Source organism: Macaca nemestrina, chromosome 18 (genome assembly GCF_043159975.1).
Source record: "Macaca nemestrina isolate mMacNem1 chromosome 18, mMacNem.hap1, whole genome shotgun sequence".
Taxonomy (NCBI): Eukaryota; Metazoa; Chordata; class Mammalia; order Primates; family Cercopithecidae; genus Macaca; species Macaca nemestrina.
In genome coordinates this window covers 50,808,705-50,817,905 of record NC_092142.1, presented here as the reverse complement: position 1 = coordinate 50,817,905, position 9,201 = coordinate 50,808,705, and the positions used below count along the sequence as shown (strand labels likewise).

General features: G+C 37.1%; 1 long non-coding RNA gene across 2 annotated transcripts in view; it reads right to left on the bottom strand.

Moving 5' to 3' along the window:
- Positions 1–401: 401 nt before the first annotated feature.
- Positions 402–9,201, bottom strand: part of LOC105492271 (uncharacterized) — a 51,973-nt gene continuing 43,173 nt past the window's right edge. For both annotated transcript variants that reach the window (XR_011616444.1, XR_011616443.1), the window contains one exon: positions 402–718. This is a non-coding gene — a long non-coding RNA (uncharacterized lncRNA). The remainder of the gene's footprint in view (positions 719–9,201) is intronic.

Genomic DNA, 9,201 nt, shown 5'->3' with positions numbered 1-9,201 from the left:
CTGGTTCATTTTTGGGGAGTAACTTGCATACTTAAGAAAAAGCTTTGGGTTCCCCTACATCAATTTGCTGTATCAATTAGTGTAAGGTTTTGCTGCCGTAACAGAGACCCAACGTGGCAAGAAACATTAAGAACAAATGAGTTTGTGTCTCTTTTATTGACCAGGCCCCAGGTTGGGAGGGCAGCCCAGCTCTACACAACATGGATCCAGGTCGCCGATGAATCATTGTTCCTTTACATCCAGGCATTGTTATCACAGCATGATTGAAGCTGATTGCTCCAATACTCAGATTCCAGCCAGTGAGAAGAAAGTATGGAGGAAGCAAATCAATATCTCAAGAACCAGACACATGACTTCCTGTAACGTTCCACAGATGAGAACCTTGTCACCTGGCCAATCAACTGCGAGGGGGCTGGAAAATGAGGTATAGCTGAGCAGATGGAAGCCCAGCAACAATTCCATTCATGCGAAGGGAGGCCAGTACAGATTGGAAGTGACTCTAGAAGTCTCCATCACAGCCAGTGCTTCCCTGCCATGCCCAAGACCTGTATACTCTTGTGCCATGTTCACAATGCACAATGTTCCAGAATTTTCATCAGGCCTTACTATGATAGCCGTTTCCCTCTTCTGGACTTTCCTTGCCCACGCCCCAACCTCACAGGAATATGATCTCAAGATTACAGAATTTTCACATCAGCTTTCTTCATTTTTTTCAAACCTGCAGGACAAAAACAAACCAGTAAATACTATACCAGTTCAACCTCATCTGTTTACCTTCTTTTTTCCAAATTAACCCAAATTTTCTCTTTTCTGTTTCCAATACATAACCCCAGAAAGTTGTCTTGAGATAAACAAATTAAGCAAACCTAAACAAAATATCAGTGGCTAAGTAGAAGTTCCACGTCTTCATTTTCCACGTCACCTTCATAGGAAAAACTTGGCAACATTTATTCTCTGGTCTTTGTGGTTTAATTTGAAGGACCAATATGGACTGTGTGAAAATATCTATTGCTCATCTTCACTGCATCAGCTTCTAAAATCTATATGAGCGTGCTCTCCTGTGGGAGACGGTATAGTGGTAACAGTATGGGCTTTGCCCTCAGACTGTTCTGGGTTTGAGATTCATTGTCTGAGTGGCCATGGTTACATTTCTTTGTCAAATCAATTCAGCCTCAGTTTCCTCATGTTTACAATGAAGATAATACATGTATAGTTATCATGAGTATTAAAGGAGTTCATAAAGGTCAAGTCTCTGGCATGTATTAGGGGCCCAGTAGGAGCCACTGACATTATTATAAAAGCAGTGAAATTAGTAGCCTCAATCTCTAGGCCCTCTTTGCTGTTGGCTTGTTATTTTCATTTAGATGAAGCACTTAACCCCTCTAGGCTCAGTCTCCTCACCTGTAAATGGGGAATTATACTTATCCTACCTATGAAATGGTGTGATGCAAGAAATGAGTAGGATAATGGATGTGAGGCACACAGAGGGGAAGAAAGCAACAGATCATAAAAAGTGCTCTGCAAATACAAGGTGTTATCTTTCATCAGTGTTCCCAAATTGAGATGCTGCCTCAAACTAACGGATGATATGCTTCAAACTAAGATTTGAAACTAAGGGATTTGAAACTAAGGTTTTCAGACTAAAGGATTTTACTATTCCAAATATACAGCTAGACCCTGTGTGTCCTACAGAATCAACAGAATATGAAAGATCATCCAGGTAACTTATAGCACATCAGTTTCATCCCAAACTCTGTCACCTAAAGAAATAAGTGAAAAAAATTTCTTTCACAGTTGGGGTCATACTCATTTAATAATTTCAGCCCTTAATTTTCTCCAGCATAAATCCACTCCATTAAATGAAAATCCTGGAGAGATCAGAAGGAAGTTTACAAAACTTTGAGAGCAGCTGAGCACTGTTAAAAATATTGTAAAGTCGTCCTCTGGTTTCCTGTTGGTGCCATGAGCTTACAGTCAATTGGGAGCATTATGGACAAGACTCTGGGTATGTGTTTTTTTTTGTTGTTGTTGTTGTTTTGTGTCCTACCATTGACTTTGGCACCCGAATATTGACAAATCAGCTTATATATTTTAAATGTTTTAAAATATATTTTATATTTTGATGTTTGTTTTTTATTTGAGATTATGAAAGTGTTAATTATAGAAAATTCTAAAAATTCAGGCAGTTACCCAAAAGCAATTTTCTTAAACACCTGTAACAATTAAAAGCTTGTTTTATTTCTTTCCAGATCTGTACATGGCATCTCTAAGAATGTGAACTGAAAGGGTAGAAGCAGGGAGGAAGGGCATTAGGGCTTGAGGTTAGAGAAATACTTTTGGATTTTCACTTTGTAGGGACAAGGATTGGGCTGGGTATTTGTATGGTTGCTCTGGCAATGTCTGGCTGTGATGTCGAGGAAGCAGAGGGACAGAATCATCTGTGTGGGGCAGTTGTGTGTATGTGGTGGTGGTGGTTCTTCTGTCCTTCCATTTTCTAGCCACAAATAGATTTCCAGCCCGACCTGCCCTTGAGGCACTCTACAGTTTCCTCTCTGAGGCTGAATTCTAGAACTCCCTGTTACTCTATTAGGAGAGGCCTATGCTAAGGAAAAAAATTACAACATAAATATACAATATACAATTTCAACTGTAATCAAGTGCTATGAAGAGGACTTTGATCTGATCTTATGGAAAATAGATGCTATCTCGGTCCAGGGGTGTGAGTAGGAAGGGCATTTTAGGCAGGGAGAACAGCATGGGCAAAGGCTCAGTAGCAGCAAGAAGAAGGAGGACATTCTGTTGTCTGGAAGAAGGCCTGGTTGGGTAGACACACAAGAATAGCGTGGTTGGCATACAAGATAGGGCAAGGATTAAGGCTAAGGATTATTGCCTTTAGGTGAAGAGCAGAAAAACTCGTGTATTTGTAAATTCATATTCTGAAGGCAGCATAGAAAATGGAGGGCCTAAAGGTTTCATGCTGGGTATGATAAAAGGAAAATGGCATTGCCCAAGAAAAACACGAGCTTAGACTAGGATATGGTGGTAAAGCTGGAAAGTAAAGTGGGGAGAGGGATACGGGGGCTTCAGAGAGATGTTCAACAGGTTTATCAAAAACCTTGCTATACAGTCAACAGGTATGCTTAGAACATAATGCAGAGAATGTTTCTCTATCAGCCACTATGTCACAGGAAGAAAGCTACTGTGTTGAATGGACAAGTGGACAGTTTTCATACTGATTCCCATTTCAAGGATGGAAGCATGTCCAAAAATTATCCAGTTACCAGGGAAGATGGCTTTTTTTCTTTTGCCCAAACATGCCCAAATATAGTTCTCTTATGTCAGTAAGAGAACTAAGTAACTGCCATACTTTCATCCTCTAAATCTCTAAATATTTCTTCTAAAGTGGAGAATTTATGTAGCTCCTGAAAGGTGCTTCCTGAGTAGAGACATAAGAACCTCCTGACCACGGCAAAAGCCACCTCACGGCCCCACCATAGTTGTCATTTTACTATGTTTTACCTGGCTTAGTGGAGGATTTGTAAACACTCTTTATGATACAGAACTAAGCCCTAAAATTGAACTCTGGGCATAGACATCTGGCTTATACTTTTAAAGCAGCCCAAATGCTTAAAATAAAAAGCAAAATTTCTGCATGATTTATGAGATAGGGTCACAAGATAAAGTCAGTGGGTGACCGGATGTCAACTCTTCACTGATCCCCTCCCGAAAAGCAAAATATATGTTTCCAAGCAAGTCTAACCCTGTGTATATTTTCTTTCTTCCCATAGTTCATTATGTACACTGCAGTAATTTGTTGACAGTACAAGGCAAATCCGTGATAAAACCAGAGAATGTCTCCAAAGTAAATATTTGGTGCCACAAAATAGGGGCTTTTTGCACATTAATCCAATAATCAAATACCGTCTGCAAGATGAACAAGGACTATTTGCTAATTTCCAAAATTGCAGTAGGTCACAGAAGCTTCTAAATGATGTGATAAATATTTTCTTTGCGGAGAAGTAATATTCCTAGTCAGAAGGCCAAGCTCCTTCATGCTGTGGGAAGCTGCAGCGGCCCTCAGATGCCATGCACTGGTGGAGTGGGGTTGAAAACAAAATGAGAATTCAGCTAGCTTCAATCAATGACCTCTGATCTTTAATGGCAATATAGGAGACCCAGCAAGGAGGACAGATACAAATGGACTATGAGAAGCTGAAACTCTGCTCAAATTATGAGAGTCTATTGCAATAGGTGGCCTACTTTCTCATCTACCCTTACATTACCAACATTTGCAGACCTTGACTTTGCCCTAGAAGCAGCTCAGGAAACAGAATATTCAAAAGCCTGGGATTGATGGATGTGGGTCCACTCAGCATTAAGTAGGGAAGATGTGCATATATATTACTAATTGCACGACAGTGAAAAGCTGCACTTGAGGGTGCTGAGATGAAGAGGTGAGCATGAATAATGTGCTTGCTCTACCACGGTGCTCCAGAGGAAGTGATGGACTCAGGAAGATGGGGAAAGTCAGGGAGTACTTCTCAGAAAGGGCAACATTTTAAGTTTGGAAACAGGAGTAGGGATATGCTAAGAGAACAAATTTATTCATGAAGCAAAAACAAACAAACAAACAAAAAAACCACCTGGAAATAAATGATATGAGCCAATTTATACTTACAACTCTATCATAGCTGAGGCACAGAAGGAAGGTAGTATTAAATATATTAGGTACTATTTTGTAGATATTATGTCCTAGGCACTATGTCATGTACTTTCCATATATTGTTTTGATTAATACTACCTACAGGACTGTGGGGTAGATTGGATTATTCCATGGTATTGATGAAGAAGCTAAGGACTAGATATTTAAGCAACTCTTCCAATCAACACAGCTTGGTAGGTAGAAAATATGAATCTACACCACCTAGATGTAAAGACATTTGCTTTAACCCAAATACTCTACTGTCACTCAAGCTGGTTGACACACATAATATAAGGCTGAGGATAAAAGAGGTTACACAGACTTCTCCACTGAAAATGATTCAAAACCCAGGAAACATAAAAACAAAATTAACACTGGACCACAGGAAGTCCATGACCCTCAGTGACCACCTCTACAAAGCTGCCATGTTGCTGTAGAAGGTGTGGGTTCTCCAACTGTGGAGGTCGTTTGAAAACTAGTGATTGAGCAAGGACAATTCCAGGGGACTCATTTAGAATGAGTTGAGGGTATATTTAGGTCAGATTTCACTCTTGTCAATAGCATGTATTTTCTTCCATCTTCTAACTTCCTGCCTAGCTCTATATAGCTCCACTTCAGTGGGCGTCTCAGTAGGGGAAAATCCATTAACCTGCTTGACTAGCATCATGTCGACACAGGCAAAATAGACCTCAGCTTTGAGAGACTCACAGAGTCCAGATTAAAATACAGGCAAATAAAACTGAGCCCATTTAGCTCCAATGGAGCCTCCAGGTCACCTTTCTTTCTAATTCCTTGGATCTCCTTTTCAGAGGAGATTTTTAACTAAGTTTCTCACCTGTGTTGCCTGAGTGCCTTTGTATTAGGATAGAAATAACTGCAAGAAAAATTGAGGTTTGACAATAGAAGGCCAGATGCCACACCTTGTAAATAAATAATAATAATAAAGCATGCAATGCAGCCAGCTGCACCATATAAACTCAGGTTTTTTATACCACACTGTTGTGTTCTCTATATCCTCATTTGGTTCCAACATCTGTTCATCCCTGTCCGTTCCTCCCATATATTAGTTATAATTACATACACAGGAGCTTGTTTATGAGGCTGAAAAACTGACCCGATAGCAGAAGGTGTTGGTGGGTCTCTCACTTTCTCTGTTAAAGACACTGGTGGTTCCTTTTTAAGGATCAGGCTTCAGGTCACTTACTCTGGAGCACAAGACTAAACCCAGACTTGTTTAGCACCCTCCTGAAGTGGAGAAATGCTGTTTTACTTTCTTTCACTCCTAATTCCCTAAAGCAACCTGCTAGTTCCTGGCCCTCTATCTCTGCCCAGTTCATTCCTTAGGAATGCTCTATGAAAGTGTAACCAGTTCCTCTTTCTCTCCAGATCAGCCAGCTGAAAGCGATCTTTCTTTTCTTCAAATTCCCATTGAAATTCCTCTCTTTGATGCTTACTAAGTATTTAATTATAAATATAGTATTTGAATACAGCAAAATATGGTCTAGGAAACAATAGACTTTAGAAAATAAAAAGAAAGAGAATGGCAGCTGTCATCCTATGGCTGCATATAGTCTAAAGATGATACATACATCTGTGTTGCTGGTTTTCACTGGTAAGCCCAAGGTGGATAACATATAGCACTTCCCTTTTTAGACAGATCATGTGATTTGCACTTTGGCAGTCCTTACCAGGCATAATTCTCTCATTTATTTCACTTGCCTAATCTCTGTAGAAATTTGAGTTTGTAATACCTGCAATAAGATTACAAGTTTTTATGGTATATGATTATTATTATAACCATCTTCCTTTCAGAACAGCTTGTATCACATCAATCCTCCCACTGGAAAAATTAGAAAAGCTGGATAAACATTTTAGAAATCCATCTGAAGACACTGGAGAGCTGTGGCAATCAAAATTTAAAGAACCGTGTTCTTGTAGAAAGAATAAATGCATTGTGTTAAACCTGAAAGTCTGTAGCACTTTTCTACTTGAGGCTGGCTCATAAGCAGCAAAGAGTGGGAGAATATAAAACTAAGTAAAATATATCAGCTACAAGAAGAAACTGAGGAGTTTTGGCCTGGGGAGATAAAAATCGGAATTTAGAACTTGCATGGTAGCCAGGCTTTGAGAGGGGAAAATCCTACAGACAAGAGAAGCATAGAGAGACCAGTTCAGCATTACACATAACTTTTTCAGGTAAGGCATTTGGCAATTCATAAGTAGCAGCCCAGAGGCTGAGACACTGCTGAGAGCTTTTGACAGTCTCATGGTGCTGGGAAGAAAAAAAAAAAAAAAACTGTAGCCTGGGGTCTGCCAAGGAAAGAAGGGTTTGTGGCAACTATTTCTGGCTTTCCAGGGGCACCAGTGAATAGTCATGTCTTGGGAGTAAGGGAAATTCAGAAGTAGACTCAGTATCACATGTGTTTCATTCTAGACTGAACTACGATGATTTATCCCTCCTCTAACTGCCTGACAGACAAAATAGAACATCTTTAGATATAGATAGCATCACCTAGAACCTCCACAGATTCCTTACACAATAACTGCAACTCAATAAAATATTGCCAGACTACAAAGACACAGAACTATATAAAGAAAAGTCAAGAAGAAAAAAAATTGAAATAAAACAGAAGCGTAGGCAATCCAGACATAGGTATATGCAGATGCAGACTTTAAGATTATTGTGATTAATAGGTTCAGTAAATTAGATAACAAGATGAAGAATATCATTAGAGAATTGAAATGTATAAAAATAATAACATAGAAATTATATTATTGAAAAATAATTGAAATTAAGACCTCAACAGACAGGTTAAATGGAAAATAAAACATGTCAGGAAAAGAATTAGTCAAATAGAAAACAAGTCAATAGAAAATATTGACTGAAGCATAGAGAGCAAGAAAAATGGGGAACACATACAAAGTCTAACATAATGTAATTGAAGGGTTAATAAATAGGAGAGACAGAATTAAGCAACAAAAAGACTTAAAAAGATAGTAATCAAGAATTTTAGAAGTCATTATGCTACAAAGTGCATAAGCTCTGTAAGCCCAAATGAGGTAAGTAAAAAGTAAGAATTTTTTTTTCTAAATCACATACCTAGGCACACAATAAAAAACTTCTAAAAACAAAACAAAGATAAATGAAAAAGCAGATAGTCATAGAGAGAAAGTAGGGATGAAAAAAGACACTTTACCTGGAGATAAACAACAAGACTGAAGAACATTTTCAACAAAAACAATGGATAAACACCAAAAAGATATGTTTTAAAGCGCTGAAAACAAAAATCTTCTCAACTTATAACTCTGTATCAAGTGAAAATATCCTCCAAAAATGAAGGTAAAAAAAGTATTTCAACACAAACAAAATATGAAATAATTTGTCAGCAAAGGATCTGTCCTAAAAGAAATAAGGTGGCAATCAGAATTGCTAGATTACTCAGTCAGATAGGAACATAAAAATGAAGAAAAGCCTAAGAAACAAAAAAGATATAGATATGTGGGTAAATCTAAATATTATCTACGCAAACAATGCTTTATGGGGTTTAAAATACAAATTAACAGTGTATTGTTATTATATAGAATTGATGAGGTTGAATACAATTAAATTTTTCTAAGTCCTTTGCATATAGCAGAAATTAGTTGGTAAAAATACTAATTTTTATTGTACTATAATAAGAATTCGTATTGGAATATCTAGTTTAACCATGAAAAGAATTATATATAACCAACAATTAATGGAGTGAAAAATGAAAAAGTTCAAAATACTGTATTTATCACAAGAGGTAACAAAAGAAGAGAAGAAGGAACATAAAATCTATGAGACTAATAAAAAACAAACACTAAAATGGTAGATATAAACACATATGTTAGTAATTAAATTTATTCAGATTAAATGTTCCCATTACATGAAAAAGATTGTGAGATTAGATAAAAATTCAAAACATAATGATATTCTGCTTACAAGAAACAAAACAATATATGTTTACAAATGGGGTAAAAGTATCTACCACTAAAAACATACCATTCTAAAATTAACCAAATTAAGTTGATGCAGCTAGGCTAACATTAGAAAAAGTATATTTTAAGCCAAAGTAAGTCATAAAGACGAGAATTTTATGTTAAATGAAACAATAATCAGGAATATAAAATAAATTTAAATGTTTACTTACTCAAATTTGTATGTAGAACACAGGAGACTGGCACTATATTATTAACATATTTCAGTTAATAGACATTACCCAACACTATACCCAACAATTGAAGAATGCACTTTCTTGTTTAAATAGACATGGAATATGTACCAACATATTTTTGGGTCATAAAAGAAATGTCAATTAATTTCAAAGGACTGATACTACCTACAGTATATTCTCCAATCATAGCACAATTAGCTTTGATATTAATTTTTAAAAATATAAAAAATCCTCAAATATTTGGATATTAAGCAGCACAGTTATATATAACACATGCATTAAAGAAAAACACCTGAATGGGAA